Here is a 20,362-nt window from a genome sequence, read left to right on the forward strand (position 1 = left end):
TTGATGATGTCATAAACATTTGATGTCATAATCATTGGATGATGTCATAATCATTTTGTTGATGTCATAATCATTTGATGATGTCATAATCATTTTGTTGATGTCATAATCATTTTGTTGATGTCATAATGATTTGATGATGTCATAATCATTGGATGATGTCATAATCATTGGATGATGTCATAATCATTTTGTTGATGTCATAATCATTTGATGATGTCATAATCATTTGATGTCATAATCATTGGATGATGTCATAATCATTTTGTTGATGTCATAATCATTTGATGATGTCATAATCATTTTGTTGATGTCATAATCATTTTGTTGATGTCATAATGATTTGATGATGTCATAATCATTGGATGATGTCATAATCATTTTGTTGATGTCATAATCATTTGATGATGCCATAATCATTTTGTTGATGTCATAATCATTGGATGATGTCATAATGATTTTGTTGATGTCATAATCATTTGATGATGCCATAATCATTTTGTTGATGTCATAATCATTTTGTTGATGTCATAATGATTTGATGATGTCATAATCATTTGATGTCATAATCATTGGATGATGTCATAATCATTTGATGATGTCAATCATTTTGTTGATGTCATAATGATTTGATGATGTCATAATCATTGGATGATGTCATAATCATTGGATGATGTCATAATAATTTTGTTTATGTCATAATCATTTGGTGTGATAATCATTGGATGATGTCATAATCATTTGATGATGTCATAATCATTTTGTGGATGTCATAATGATTTGATGATGTCATAATCATTGGATGATGTCATAATCATTGGATGATGTCATAATGATTTGATGATGTCATAATCATTGGATGATGTCATAATCATTTTGTTGATGTCATAATCATTTGATGATGTCATAATCATTTGATGTCATAATCATTGGATGATGTCATAATCATTTTGTTGATGTCATAATCATTTGATGATGTCATAATCATTTTGTTGATGTCATAATCATTTTGTTGATGTCATAATGATTTGATGATGTCATAATCATTGGATGATGTCATAATCATTGGATGATGTCATAATCATTTTGTTGATGTCATAATCATTTGATGATGCCATAATCATTTTGTTGATGTCATAATCATTGGATTATGTCATAATCATTTTGTTGATGTCATTATCATTTGATGATGTCATAATCATTTGATGTCATAATCATTGGATGATGTCATAATCATTTTGTTGATGTCATAATCATTTGATGATGTCATAATCATTAGATGATGTCATAATCATTTTGTTGATGTCATAATGATTTGATGATGTCATAATCATTTGATGTCATAATCATTGGATGATGTCATAATCATTTTGTTGATGTCATAATCATTTGATGATGTCATAAACATTTGATGTCATAATCATTAGATGATGTGATAATCATTTTGTTGATGTCATAATCATTTGATGATGTCATAATCATTTGATGTCATAATCATCGGATGATGTCATAATCATTTTGTTGATGTCATAATCATTTGATAATGTCATAATCATTAGATGATGTCATAATCATTTTGTTGATGTCATAATCATTTTTTTGATGTCATAATCATTTGATGATGTCATAATCATTTTGTTGATGTCATAATCATTTGATGATGTCATAATCATTTGATGTCATAATCATTGGATGATGTCATAATCATTTTGTTGATGTCATAATCATTGGATGATGTCATAATCATTTTGTTGATGTCATAATCATTTGATGATGTCATAATCATTAGATGATGTCATAATCATTTTGTTGATGTCATAATGATTTGATGATGTCATAATCATTGGATGATGTCATAATCATTGGATGATGTCATCATCATTTTGTTGATGTCATCATCATTTTGTTGATGTCATAATCATTTGATGATGTCATAATCATTTGATGTCATAATCATTTGATGATGTCATTATCATTTTGTTGATGTCATAATCATTTTGTTGATGTCATAATGATTTGATGATGTCAAAATCATGGGATGATGTCATAATCATTTTGTTGATGTCATAATCATTTGATGATGCCATAATCATTTTGTTGATGTCATAATCATTTTATGATGTCATAATCATTTTGTTGATGTCATAATCATTTTGTTGATGTCATAATGATTTGATGATGTCATAATCATTTTGTTGATGTCATAATGATTTGATGATGTCATAATCATTTGATGTCATAATCATTGGATGATGTCATAATCATTTTGTTGATGTCATAATCATTTGATGATGTCATAATGATTTTGTTGATGTCATAATCATTTGATGATGCCATAATCATTTTGTTGATGTCATAATCATTTTGTTGATGTCATTATGACTTGATGATGTCATAATCATTTGATGTCATAATCATTGGATGATGTCATAATCATTTTGTTGATGTCATAATGATTTGATGATGTCATAATCATTGGATGATGTCATAATCATTGGATGATGTCATAATAATTTTGTTGTTGTCATAATCATTTGATGTGATAATCATTGGATGATGTCATAATCATTTGATGATGTCATAATCATTTTGTTGATGTCATAATCATTTGATGATGTCAATCATTTTGTTGATGTCATAATGATTTGATGATGTCATAATCATTGGATGATGTCATAATCATTGGATGATGTCATAATCATTTTGTTGATGTCATAATCATTTGATGATGTCATAATCATTTGATGTCATAATCATTGGATGATGTCATAATCATTTTGTTGATGTCATAATCATTTGATGATGTCATAATCATTTTGTTGATATCATAATCATTTTGTTGATGTCATAATGATTTGATGATGTCATAATCATTGGATGATGTCATAATCATTGGATGATGTCATAATCATTTGATGATGTCATAATCATTTTGTTGATGTCATAATCATTTGATGATGTCAATCATTTTGTTGATGTCATAATGATTTGATGATGTCATAATGATTTGATGATGTCATAATCATTGGATGATGTCATAATCATTTTGTTGATGTCATAATGATTTGATGATGTCATAATCATTGGATGATGTCATAATCATTGGATGATGTCATAATCATTTTGTTGATGTCATAATCATTTTGTTGATGTCATAATCATTGGATTATGTCATAATCATTTGATGTCATAATCATTGGATGATGTCATAATCATTTTGTTGATGTCATAATCATCAGATGATGTCATAATCATTTTGTTGATGTCATAATCATTTGATGATGTCATAATCATTAGATGATGTCATAATCATTTTGTTGATGTCATAGTCATTGGATGATGTCATAATCATTTTGTTGATGTCATAATCATTTGATGATGTCATAATCATTTTGTTGATGTCATAATCATTGGATTATGTCATAATCATTTGATGTCATAATCATTGGATGATGTCATAATCATTTTGTTGATGTCATAATCATCAGATGATGTCATAATCATTTTGTTGATGTCATAATCATTTGATGATGTCATAATCATTAGATGATGTCATAATCATTGGATGATGTCATAATCATTTTGTTGATGTCATAATCATTAGATGATGTCATAATCATTGGATGATGTCATAATCATTTTGTTGATGTCATAATCATTTGATGATGTCATAATCATTAGATGATGTCATAATCATTTTGTTGATGTCATAATGATTTGATGATGTCATAATCATTTGATGTCATAATCATTGGATGATGTCATAATCATTTTGTTGATGTCATAATCATTTGATGATGTCATAACCATTTGATGTCATAATCATTGGATGATGTCATAATCATTTTGTTGATGTCATAATCATTTGATGTCATAATCATTGGATGATGTCATAATCATTTTGTTGATGTCATAATCATTTGATGATGTCATAATCATTAGATGATGTCATAATCATTTTGTTGATGTCATAATCATTTGATGATATCATAATCATTAGATGATGTGATAATCATTTTGTTGATGTCATAATCATTTGATGATGTCATAATCATTTGATGTCATAATCATCGGATGATGTCATATTCATTTTGTTGATGTCATAATCATTTGATAATGTCATAATCATTAGATGATGTCATAATCATTTTGTTGATGTCATAATCATTTTTTTGATGTCATAATCATTTGATGATGTCATAATCATTTTGTTGATGTCATAATCATTTGATGATGTCATAATCATTTGATGTCATAATCATTGGATGATGTCATAATCATTTTGTTGATGTCATAATCATTGGATGATGTCATAATCATTTTGTTGATGTCATAATCATTTGATGATGTCATAATCATTAGATGATGTCATAATCATTTTGTTGATGTCATAATGATTTGATGATGTCATAATCATTGGATGATGTCATAATCATTGGATGATGTCATCATCATTTTGTTGATGTCATCATCATTTTGTTGATGTCATAATCATTTGATGATGTCATAATCATTTGATGTCATAATCATTTGATGATGTCATTATCATTTTGTTGATGTCATAATCATTTTGTTGATGTCATAATGATTTGATGATGTCAAAATCATGGGATGATGTCATAATTATTTTGTTGATGTCATAATCATTTGATGATGCCATAATCATTTTGTTGATGTCATAATCATTTTATGATGTCATAATCATTTTGTTGATGTCATAATCATTTTGTTGATGTCATAATGATTTGATGATGTCATAATCATTTTGTTGATGTCATAATGATTTGATGATGTCATAATCATTTGATGTCATAATCATTGGATGATGTCATAATGATTTTGTTGATGTCATAATCATTTGATGATGCCATAATCATTTTGTTGATGTCATAATCATTTTGTTGATGTCATAATGATTTGATGATGTCATAATCATTTGATGTCATAATCATTGGATGATGTCATAATCATTTTGTTGATGTCATAATGATTTGATGATGTCATAATCATTGGATGATGTCATAATCATTGGATGATGTCATAATAATTTTGTTGATGTCATAGTCATTTGATGTGATAATCATTGGATGATGTCATAATCATTTTATGATGTCATAATCATTTTGTTGATGTCATAATCATTTGATGATGTCAATCATTTTGTTGATGTCATAATCATTGGATGATGTCATAATCATTGGATGATGTCATAATCATTTTGTTGATGTCATAATCATTTGATGATGTCATAATCATTTGATGTCATAATCAATGGATGATGTCATAATCATTTTGTTGATGTCATAATCATTTGATGATGTCATAATCATTTTGTTGATGTCATAATCATTTTGTTGATGTCATAATGATTTGATGATGTCATAATCATTGGATGATGTCATAATCATTTTGTTGATGTCATAATCATTTGATGATGCCATAATCATTTTGTTGATGTCATAATCATTTGATGATGTCATAATGATTTTGTTGATGTCATAATCATTTGATGATGCCATAATCATTTTGTTGATGTTATAATCATTTTGTTGATGTCATAATGATTTGATGATGTCATAATCATTTGATGTCATAATCATTGGATGATGTCATAATCATTTTGTTGATGTCATAATCATTTGATGATGTCAATCATTTTGTTGATGTCATAATGATTTGATGATGTCATAATCATTGGATGATGTCATAATCATTGGATGATGTCATCATCATTTTGTTGATGTCATAATCATTTGATGTCATAATGATTTGATGATGTCATAATCATTTTGTTGATGTCATAATCATTTTGTTGATGTCATAATGATTTGATGATGTCAAAATCATTGGATGATGTCATAATCATTTTGTTGATGTCATAATCATTTGATGATGTCATAATCATTTTGTTGATGTCATAATCATTTTATGATGTCATAATCATTTTGTTGATGTCATAATCATTTTGTTGATGTCATAATGATTTGATTATGTCATATTCATTTGATGTCATAATCATTGGATGATGTCATAATCATTTTGTTGATGTCATAATCATTTGATGTCATAATCATTGGATGATGTCATAATCATTTTGTTGATGTCATAATCATTTGATGATGTCATAATCATTAGATGATGTCATAATCATTTTGTTGATGTCATAATCATTTGATGATGTCATAATCATTAGATGATGTCATAATCATTTTGTTGATGTCATAATCATTTGATGATGTCATAATCATTTGATGTCATAATCATCGGATGATGTCATAATCATTTGATAATGTCATAATCATTAGATGATGTCATAATCATTTTGCTGATGTCATAATCATTTTGTTGATGTCATAATCATTTGATGATGTCATAATCATTTGATGTCATAATCATCGGATGATGTCATAATCATTTTGTTGATGTCATAATCATTGGATGATGTCATAATCATTTGATGATGTCATAATCATTTTGTTGATGTCATAATCATTTGATGATGTCAATCATTTTGTTGATGTCATAATGATTTGATGATGTCATAATGATTTGATGATGTCATAATCACTGGATGATGTCATAATCATTTTGTTGATGTCATAATCATTTGATGATGTCATAATCATTTGATGTCATAATCATTGGATGATGTCATAATCATTTTGTTGATGTCATAATCATTTGATGATGTCATAATCATTGGATGATGTCATAATCATTTTGTTGATGTCATAATCATTTGATGATGCCATAATCATTTTGTTGATGTCATAATCATTGGATTATGTCATAATCATTTGATGTCATAATCATTGGATGATGTCATAATCATTTTGTTGATGTCATAATCATCAGATGATGTCATAATCATTTTGTTGATGTCATAATCATTTGATGATGTCATAATCATTAGATGATGTCATAATCATTGGATGATGTCATAATCATTTTGTTGATGTCATAATCATTTGATGATGTCATAATCATTGGATGATGTCATAATCATTTTGTTGATGTCATAATCATTTGATGATGTCATAATCATTGGATGATGTCATAATCATTGGATGATGTCATAATAATTTTGTTGATGTCATAGTCATTTGATGTGATAATCATTGGATGATGTCATAATCATTTGATGATGTCATAATCATTTTGTTGATGTCATAATCATTTGATGATGTCAATCATTTTGTTGATGTCATAATCATTGGATGATGTCATAATCATTTGATGTCATAATCATTGGATGATGTCATAATCATTTTGTTGATGTCATAATCATTTGATGATGTCATAAACATTTGATGTCATAATCATTGGATGATGTCATAATCATTTTGTTGATGTCACAATCATTTGATGTCATAATCATTGGATGATGTCATAATCATTTTGTTGATGTCATAATCATTTGATGATGTCATAATCATCAGATGATGTCATAATCATTTTGTTGATGTCATAATCATTTGATGATGTCATAATCATTAGATGATGTCATAATCATTGGATGATGTCATAATCATTTTGTTGATGTCATAATCATTTGATGATGTCATAATCATTGGATGATGTCATAATCATTTTGTTGATGTCATAATGATTTGATGATGTCATAATCATTGGATGATGTCATAATCATTGGATGATGTCATAATAATTTTGTTGATGTCATAGTCATTTGATGTGATAATCATTGGATGATGTCATAATCATTTGATGATGTCATAATCATTTTGTTGATGTCATAATCATTTGATGATGTCAATCATTTTGTTGATGTCATAATCATTGGATGATGTCATAATCATTGGATGATGTCATAATCATTTTGTTGATGTCATAATCATTTGATGATGTCATAATCATTTGATGTCATAATCATTGGATGATGTCATAATCATTTTGTTGATGTCATAAACATTTGATGATGTCATAATCATTTTGTTGATGTCATAATCATTTTGTTGATGTCATAATGATTTGATGATGTCATAATCATTGGATGATGTCATAATCATTTTGTTGATGTCATAATCATTTGATGATGCCATAATCATTTTGTTGATGTCATAATCATTTGATGATGTCATAATGATTTTGTTGATGTCATAATCATTTGATGATGCCATAATCATTTTGTTGATGTCATAATCATTTTGTTGATGTCATAATGATTTGATGATGTCATAATCATTTGATGTCATAATCATTGGATGATGTCATAATCATTTTGTTGATGTCATAATCATTTGATGTCATAATGATTTGATGATGTCATAATCATTTTGTTGATGTCATAATCATTTTGTTGATGTCATAATGATTTGATGATGTCAAAATCATTGGATGATGTCATAATCATTTTGTTGATGTCATAATCATTTGATGATGTCATAATCATTTTGTTGATGTCATAATCATTTTATGATGTCATAATCATTTTGTTGATGTCATAATCATTTTGTTGATGTCATAATGATTTGATTATGTCATATTCATTTGATGTCATAATCATTGGATGATGTCATAATCATTTTGTTGATGTCATAATCATTTGATGTCATAATCATTGGATGATGTCATAATCATTTTGTTGATGTCATAATCATTTGATGATGTCATAATCATTAGATGATGTCATAATCATTTTGTTGATGTCATAATCATTTGATGATGTCATAATCATTAGATGATGTCATAATCATTTTGTTGATGTCATAATCATTTGATGATGTCATAATCATTTGATGTCATAATCATCGGATGATGTCATAATCATTTGATAATGTCATAATCATTAGATGATGTCATAATCATTTTGCTGATGTCATAATCATTTTGTTGATGTCATAATCATTTGATGATGTCATAATCATTTGATGTCATAATCATCGGATGATGTCATAATCATTTTGTTGATGTCATAATCATTGGATGATGTCATAATCATTTGATGATGTCATAATCATTTTGTTGATGTCATAATCATTTGATGATGTCAATCATTTTGTTGATGTCATAATGATTTGATGATGTCATAATGATTTGATGATGTCATAATCACTGGATGATGTCATAATCATTTTGTTGATGTCATAATCATTTGATGATGTCATAATCATTTGATGTCATAATCATTGGATGATGTCATAATCATTTTGTTGATGTCATAATCATTTGATGATGTCATAATCATTGGATGATGTCATAATCATTTTGTTGATGTCATAATCATTTGATGATGCCATAATCATTTTGTTGATGTCATAATCATTGGATTATGTCATAATCATTTGATGTCATAATCATCGGATGATGTCATAATCATTTTGTTGATGTCATAATCATCAGATGATGTCATAATCATTTTGTTGATGTCATAATCATTTGATGATGTCATAATCATTAGATGATGTCATAATCATTGGATGATGTCATAATCATTTTGTTGATGTCATAATCATTTGATGATGTCATAATCATTGGATGATGTCATAATCATTTTGTTGATGTCATAATCATTTGATGATGTCATAATCATTTGATGTCATAATCATTGGATGATGTCATAATCATTTTGTTGATGTCATAATCATTTGATGATGTCATAAACATTTGATGTCATAATCATTGGATGATGTCATAATCATTTTGTTGATGTCACAATCATTTGATGTCATAATCATTGGATGATGTCATAATCATTTTGTTGATGTCATAATCATTTGATGATGTCATAATCATTAGATGATGTCATAATCATTTTGTTGATGTCATAATAATTTGATGATGTCATAATCATTAGATGATGTCATAATCATTTTGTTGATGTCATAATCATTTGATGATGTCATAATCATTTGATGTCATAATCATCGGATGATGTCATAATCATTTTGTTGATGTCATAATCATTTGATAATGTCATAATCATAAGATGATGTCATAATCATTTTGTTGATGTCATAATCATTTTGTTGATGTCATAATGATTTGATGATGTCATAATCATTGGATGATGTCATAATCATTGTATGATGTCATAATCATTTTGTTGATGTCATAATCATTTGATGATGCCATAATCATTTTGTTGATGTCATAATAATTTGATGATGTCATAATGATTTTGTTGATGTCATAATCATTTGATGATGCCATAATCATTTTGTTGATGTCATAATCATTTTTATTGATGTCATAATGATTTGATCATGTCTTAATCATTTGATGTCATAATCATTGGATGATGTCATAATCATTTTGTTGATGTCATAATCATTTGATGATGTCAATCATTTTGTTGATGTCATAATGATTTGATGATGTCATAATCATTGGATGATGTCATAATCATTGGATGATGTCATAATAATTTTGTTGATGTCATAATCATTTGATGTGATAATCATTGGATGATGTCATAATCATTTGATGATGTCATAATCATTTTGTTGATGTCATAATCATTTGATGATATCATAATCATTGGATGATGTCATAATCATTGGATGATGTCATCATCATTTTGTTGATGTCATAATCATTTGATGTCATAATCATTTGATGATGTCATAATCATTTTGTTGATGTCATAATCATTTTGTTGATGTCATAATGATTTGATGATGTCAAAATCATTGGATGATGTCATAATCATTTTGTTGATGTCATAATCATTTGATGATGCCATAATCATTTTGTTGATGTCATAATCATTTTATGATGTCATAATCATTTTGTTAATGTCATAATCATTTTGTTGATGTCATAATGATTTGATGATGTCATAATCATTTGATGTCATAATCATTGGATGATGTCATAATCATTTTGTTGATGTCATAATCATTTGATGTCATAATCATTGGATGATGTCATAATCATTTTGTTGATGTCATAATCATTTGATGATGTCATAATCATTAGATGATGTCATAATCATTTTGTTGATGTCATAATCATTTGATGATGTCATAATCATTAGATGATGTCATAATCATTTTGTTGATGTCATAATCATTTGATGATGTCATAATCATTTGATGTCATAATCATCGGATGATGTCATAATCATTTTGTTGATGTCATAATCATTTGATAATGTCATAATCCTTAGATGATGTCATAATCATTTTGTTGATGTCATAATCATTTTGTTGATGTCATAATCATTTTGTTGATGTCATAATCATTTGATGATGTCATAATCATTTGATGTCATAATCATCGGATGATGTCATAATCATTTTGTTGATGTCATAATCATTGGATGATGTCATAATCATTTGATGATGTCATAATCATTTTGTTGATGTCATAATCATTTGATGATGTCAATCATTTTGTTGATGTCATAATGATTTGATGATGTCATAATCATTGGATGATGTCATAATCATTGGATGATGTCATAATCATTTTGTTGATGTCATAATCATTTGATGATGTCATAATCATTTGATGTCACAATCATTGGATGATGTCATAATCATTTTGTTGATGTCATAATCATTTGATGATGTCATAATCATTTTGTTGATGTCATAATCATTTTGTTGATGTCATAATGATTTGATGATTTCATAATCATTGGATGATGTCATAATCATTGGATGATGTCATAATCATTTTGTTGATGTCATAATCATTTGATGATGCCATAATCATTTTGTTGATGTCATAATCATTGGATTATGTCATAATCATTTGATGTCATAATCATCGGATGATGTCATAATCATTTTGTTGATGTCATAATCATTGGATGATGTCATAATCATTTGATGATGTCATAATCATTTTGTTGATGTCATAATCATTTGATGATGTCAATCATTTTGTTGATGTCATAATGATTTGATGATGTCATAATCATTGGATGATGTCATAATCATTGGATGATGTCATAATCATTTTCTTGATGTCATAATCATTTGATGATGTCATAATCATTTGATGTCATAATCATTGGATGATGTCATAATCATTTTGTTGATGTCATAATCATTTGATGATGTCATAATCATTTTGTTGATGTCATAATCATTTTGTTGATGTCATAATGATTTGATGATGTCATAATCATTGGATGATGTCATAATCATTGGATGATGTCATAATCATTTTGTTGATGTCATAATCATTTGATGATGCCATAATCATTTTGTTGATGTCATAATCATTGGATTATGTCATAATCATTTGATGTCATAATCATTGGATGATGTCATAATCATTTTGTTGATGTCATAATCATCAGATGATGTCATAATCATTTTGTTGATGTCATAATCATTTGATGATGTCATAATCATTTGATGTCATAATCATTGGATGATGTCATAATCATTTTGTTGATGTCATAATCATTTGATGATGTCATAATCATTAGATGATGTCATAATCATTTTGTTGATGTCATAATGATTTGATGATGTCATAATCATTTGATGTCATAATCATTGGATGATGTCATAATCATTTTGTTGATGTCATAATCATTTTGTTGATGTCATAATCATTTGATGTCATAATCATTGGATGATGTCATAATCATTTTGTTGATGTCATAATCATTTGATGATGTCATAATCATTAGATGATGTCATAATCATTTTGTTGATGTCATAATCATTTGATGATGTCATAATCATTTGATGATGTCATAATCATTTGATGATGCCATTATCATTTTGTTGATGTCATAATCATTTTATGATGTCATAATCATTTTGTTGATGTCATAATCATTTTGTTGATGTCATAATGATTTGATGATGTCATAATAATTTGATGTCATAATCATTGGATGATGTCATAATCATTTTGTTGATGTCATAATCATTTGATGATGTCATAATGATTTTGTTGATGTCATAATCATTTGATGATGCCATAATCATTTTGTTGATGTCATAATCATTTTGTTGATGTCATAATGATTTGATGATGTCATAATCATTTGATGTCATAATCATTGGATGATGTCATAATCATTTTGTTGATGTCATAATGATTTGATGATGTCATAATCATTGAATGATGTCATAATCATTGGATGATGTCATAATAATTTTGTTGATGTCATAATCATTTGATGTGATAATCATTGGATGATGTCATAATCATTTGATGATGTCATAATCATTTTGTTGATGTCATAATCATTTGATGATATCATAATCATTGGATGATGTCATAATCATTGGATGATGTCATCATCATTTTGTTGATGTCATAATCATTTGATGTCATAATCATTTGATGATGTCATAATCATTTTGTTGATGTCATAATCATTTTGTTGATGTCATAATGATTTGATGATGTCAAAATCATTGGATGATGTCATAATCATTTTGTTGATGTCATAATCATTTGATGATGCCATAATCATTTTGTTGATGTCATAATCATTTTATGATGTCATAATCATTTTGTTAATGTCATAATCATTTTGTTGATGTCATAATGATTTGATGATGTCATAATCATTTGATGTCATAATCATTGGATGATGTCATAATCATTTTGTTGATGTCATAATCATTTGATGTCATAATCATTGGATGATGTCATAATCATTTTGTTGATGTCATAATCATTTGATGATGTCATAATCATTAGATGATGTCATAATCATTTTGTTGATGTCATAATCATTTGATGATGTCATAATCATTAGATGATGTCTTAATCATTTTGTTGATGTCATAATCATTTGATGATGTCATAATCATTTGATGTCATAATCATCGGATGATGTCATAATCATTTTGTTGATGTCATAATCATTTGATAATGTCATAATCCTTAGATGATGTCATAATCATTTTGTTGATGTCATAATCATTTTGTTGATGTCATAATCATTTTGTTGATGTCATAATCATTTGATGATGTCATAATCATTTGATGTCATAATCATCGGATGATGTCATAATCATTTTGTTGATGTCATAATCATTGGATGATGTCATAATCATTTGATGATGTCATAATCATTTTGTTGATGTCATAATCATTTGATGATGTCAATCATTTTGTTGATGTCATAATGATTTGATGATGTCATAATCATTGGATGATGTCATAATCATTGGATGATGTCATAATCATTTTGTTGATGTCATAATCATTTGATGATGTCATAATCATTTGATGTCATAATCATTGGATGATGTCATAATCATTTTGTTGATGTCATAATCATTTGATGATGTCATAATCATTTTGTTGATGTCATAATCATTTTGTTGATGTCATAATGATTTGATGATTTCATAATCATTGGATGATGTCATAATCATTGGATGATGTCATAATCATTTTGTTGATGTCATAATCATTTGATGATGCCATAATCATTTTGTTGATGTCATAATCATTGGATTATGTCATAATCATTTGATGTCATAATCATCGGATGATGTCATAATCATTTTGTTGATGTCATAATCATTGTATGATTTCATAATCATTTGATGATGTCATAATCATTTTGTTGATGTCATAATCATTTGATGATGTCAATCATTTTGTTGATGTCATAATGATTTGATGATGTCATAATCATTGGATGATGTCATAATCATTGGATGATGTCATAATCATTTTCTTGATGTCATAATCATTTGATGATGTCATAATCATTTGATGTCATAATCATTGGATGATGTCATAATCATTTTGTTGATGTCATAATCATTTGATGATGTCATAATCATTTTGTTGATGTCATAATCATTTTGTTGATGTCATAATGATTTGATGATGTCATAATCATTGGATGATGTCATAATCATTGGATGATGTCATAATCATTTTGTTGATGTCATAATCATTTGATGATGCCATAATCATTTTGTTGATGTCATAATCATTGGATTATGTCATAATCATTTGATGTCATAATCATTGGATGATGTCATAATCATTTTGTTGATGTCATAATCATCAGATGATGTCATAATCATTTTGTTGATGTCATAATCATTTGATGATGTCATAATCATTTGATGTCATAATCATTGGATGATGTCATAATCATTTTGTTGATGTCATAATCATTTGATGATGTCATAATCATTAGATGATGTCATAATCATTTTGTTGATGTCATAATGATTTGATGATGTCATAATCATTTGATGTCATAATCATTGGATGATGTCATAATCATTTTGTTGATGTCATAATCATTTTGTTGATGTCATAATCATTTGATGTTATAATCATTGGATGATGTCATAATCATTTTGTTGATGTCATAATCATTTGATGATGTCATAATCATTAGATGATGTCATAATCATTTTGTTGATGTCATAATCATTTGATGATGTCATAATCATTTGATGATGTCATAATCATTTGATGATGCCATTATCATTTTGTTGATGTCATAATCATTTTATGATGTCATAATCATTTTGTTGATGTCATAATCATTTTGTTGATGTCATAATGATTTGATGATGTCATAATAATTTGATGTCATAATCATTGGATGATGTCATAATCATTTTGTTGATGTCATAATCATTTGATGATGTCATAATGATTTTGTTGATGTCATAATCATTTGATGATGCCATAATCATTTTGTTGATGTCATAATGATTTGATGATGTCATAATCATTTGATGTCATAATCATTGGATGATGTCATAATCATTTTGTTGATGTCATAATGATTTGATGATGTCATAATCATTGAATGATGTCATAATCATTGGATGATGTCATAATAATTTTGTTGATGTCATAATCATTTGATGTGATAATCATTGGATGATGTCATAATCATTTGATGATGTCATAATCATTTTGTTGATGTCATAATCATTTGATGATGTCAATCATTTTGTTGATGTCATAATGATTTGATGATGTCATAATCATTGGATGATGTCATAATCATTGGATGATGTCATAATCATTTTGTTGATGTCATAATCATTTGATGATGTCATAATCATTTGATGTCATAATCATTGGATGATGTCATAATCATTTTGTTGATGTCATAATCATTTGATGATGTCATAATCATTTTGTTGATGTCATAATCATTTTGCTGATGTCATAATGATTTGATGATGTCATAATCAATGGATGATGTCATAATCATTGGATGATGTCATAATCATTTTGTTGATGTCATAATCATTTGATGATGCCATAATCATTTTGTTGATGTCATAATCATTTGATGATGTCATAATGATTTTATTGATGTCATAATCATTTGATGATGCCATAATCATTTTGTTGATGTCATAATCATTTTGTTGATGTCATAATGATTTGATGATGTCATAATCATTTGATGTCATAATCATTGGATGATGTCATAATCATTTTGTTGATGTCATAATCATTTGATGATGTCAATCATTTTGTTGATGTCATAATGATTTGATGATGTCATAATCATTGGATGATGTCATAATAATTTTGTTGATGTCATAATCATTTGATGTGATAATCATTGGATGATGTCATAATCATTTGATGATGTCATAATCATTTTGTTGATGTCATAATGATTTGATGATGTCAATCATTTTGTTGATGTCATAATGATTGATGATGTCATAATCATTGGATGATGTCATAATAATTGAATGATGTCATCATCATTTTGTTGATGTCATAATCATTTGATGTCATAATCATTTGATGATGTCATAATCATTTTGATGATGTCATAATCATTTTGTTGATGTCATAATGATTTGATGATGTCAAAATCATTGGATGATGTCATAATCATTTTGTTGATGTCATAATCATTTGATGATGCCATAATCATTTTGTTGATGTCATAATCATTTTATGATGTTATAATCATTTTGTTGATGTCATAATCATTTTGTTGATGTCATAATGATTTGATGATGTCATAATCATTTGATGTCATAATCATTGGATGATGTCATAATCATTTTGTTGATGTCATAATCATTTGATGTCATAATCATTGGATGATGTCATAATCATTTTGTTGATGTCATAATCATTTGATGATGTCATAATCATTAGATGATGTCATAATCATTTTGTTGATGTCATAATCATTTGATGATGTCATAATCATTAGATGATGTCATAATCATTTTGTTGATGTCATAATCATTTGATGATGTCATAATCATTTGATGTCATAATCATCGGATGATGTCATAATCATTTTGTTGATGTCATAATCATTTGATAATGTCATAATCATTAGATGATGTCATAATCATTTTGTTGATGTCATAATCATTTTGTTGATGTCATAATCATTTGATGATGTCATAATCATCGGAGGATGTCATAATCATTTTGTTGATGTCATAATCATTTGATAATGTCATAATCATTAAATGATGTCATAATCATTTGATGATGTCATAATTATTTTGTTGATGTCATAATCATTTTGTTGATGTCATAATGATTTGATGATGTCATAATCATTGGATGATGTCATAATCATTTTGTTGATGTCATAATCATTTGATGATGCCATAATCATTTTGTTGATGTCATAATCATTGGATGATGTCATAATCATTTGATGTCATAATCATTGGATGATGTCATAATCATTTTGTTGATGTCATAATCATCAGATGATGTCATAATCATTTTGATGATGTCATAATCATTTGATGATGTCATAATCATTTGATGTCATAATCATTGGATGATGTCATAATCATTTTGTTGATGTCATAATCATTTGATGATGTCATAATCATTAGATGATGTCATAATCATTTTGTTGATGTCATAATGATTTGATGATGTCATAATCATTTGATGTCATAATCATTGGATGATGTCATAATCATTTTGTTGATGTCATAATCATTTGATGATGTCATAATCATTTTGGTGATGTCATAATCATTTGATGTCATAATCATTGGATGATGTCATAATCATATTGTTGATGTCATGATCATTTGATGATGTCATAATCATTTTGTTGATGTCATAATCATTTGATGATGTCATAATCATTAGATGATGTCTTAATCATTTTGTTGATGTCATAATCATTTGATGATGTCATAATCATTTGATGTCATAATCATCCGATGATGTCATAATCATTTTGTTGATGTCATAATCATTTGATAATGTCATAATCATTAGATGATGTCCTAATTATTTTGTTGATGTCATAATCATTTTTTTGATGTCATAATCATTTGATGATGTCATAATCATTTTGTTGATGTCATAATCATTTGATGATGTCATAATCATTTGATGTCATAATCATTGGATGATGTCATAATCATTTTGTTGATGTCATAATCATTTGATGATGTCATAATCATTAGATGATGTCATAATCATTTTGTTGATGTCATAATGATTTGATGATGTCATAATCATTGGATGATGTCATAATCATTGGATGATGTCATCATCATTTTGTTGATGTCATAATCATTTGATGATGTCATAATCATTTGATGTCATAATCATTTGATGATGTCATAATCATTTTGTTGATGTCATAATCATTTTGTTGATGTCATAATGATTTGATGATGTCATAATCATTGGATGATGTCATAATCATTGGATGATGTCATAATCATTTTGTTGATGTCATAATCATTTGATGATGCCATAATCATTTTGTTGATGTCATAATCATTGGATTATGTCATAATCATTTGATGTCATAATCATTGGATGATGTCATAATCATTTTGTTGATGTCATAATCATCAGATGATGTCATAATCATTTTGTTGATGTCATAATCATTTGATGATGTCATAATCATTTGATGTCATAATCATTGGATGATGTCATAATCATTTTGTTGATGTCATAATCATTTGATGATGTCATAATCATTAGATGATGTCATAATCATTTTGTTGATGTCATAATGATTTGATGATGTCATAATCATTTGATGTCATAATCATTGGATGATGTCATAATCATTTTGTTGATGTCATAATCATTTGATGATGTCATAATCATTAGATGATGTCATAATCATTTTGTTGATGTCATAATCACTTGATGATGTCATAATCATTTGATGTCATAATCATCGGATGATGTCATAATCATTAGATGATGTCATAATCATTTTGTTGATGTCATAATGATTTGATGATGTCATAATCATTTGATGTCATAATCATTAGATGATGTCATAATCATTTTGTTGATGTCATAATCATTTGATGATGTCATAATCATTAGATGATGTCATAATCATTTTGTTGATGTCATAATCATTTGATGATGTCATAATCATTTGATGTCATAATCATCGGATGATGTCATAATCATTTTGTTGATGTCATAATCATTTGATGATGTCATAATCATTTGATGTCATAATCATTGGATGATGTCATAATCATTTTGTTGATGTCATAATCATTTGATGATGTCATAATCATTAGATGATGTCATAATCATTTTGTTGATGTCATAATGATTTGATGATGTCATAATCATTGGATGATGTCATAATCATTGGATGATGTCATCATCATTTTGTTGATGTCATAATCATTTGATGATGTCATAATCATTTGATGTCATAATCATTTGATGATGTCATAATCATTTTGTTGATGTCATAATCATTTTGTTGATGTCATAATGATTTGATGATGTCAAAATCATTGGATGATGTCATAATCATTTTGTTGATGTCATAATCATTTGATGATGCCATAATCATTTTGTTGATGTCATAATCATTTTATGATGTCATAATCATTTTGTTGATGTCATAATCATTTTGTTGATGTCATAATGATTTGATGATGTCATAATCATTTTGTTGATGTCATAATGATTTGTTGATGTCATAATCATTTTGTTGATGTCATAATGATTTGATGATGTCATAATCATTTGATGTCATAATCATTGGATGATGTCATAATCATTTTGTTGATGTCATAATCATTTGATGATGTCATAATGATTTTGTTGATGTCATAATCATTTGATGATGCCATAATCATTTTGTTGATGTCATAGTCATTTTGTTGATGTCATAATGATTTGATGATGCCATAATCATTTGATGTCATAATCATTGGATGATGTCATAATCATTTTGTTGATGTCATAATGATTTGATGATGTCATAAACATTGGATGATGTCATAATCATTGGATGATGTCATAATAATTTTGTTGATGTCATAATCATTTGATGTGATAATCATTGGATGATGTCATAATCATTTGATGATGTCATAATCATTTTGTTGATGTCATAATCATTTGATGATGTCAATCATTTTGTTGATGTCATAATGATTTGATGATGTCATAATCATTGGATGATGTCATAATCATC

Source organism: Dendrobates tinctorius, unplaced genomic scaffold, assembly GCF_039654945.1.
Source record: "Dendrobates tinctorius isolate UK_male_01 unplaced genomic scaffold, ASM3965494v1 ptg000019l, whole genome shotgun sequence".
NCBI lineage: Eukaryota > Metazoa > Chordata > Amphibia > Anura > Dendrobatidae > Dendrobates > Dendrobates tinctorius.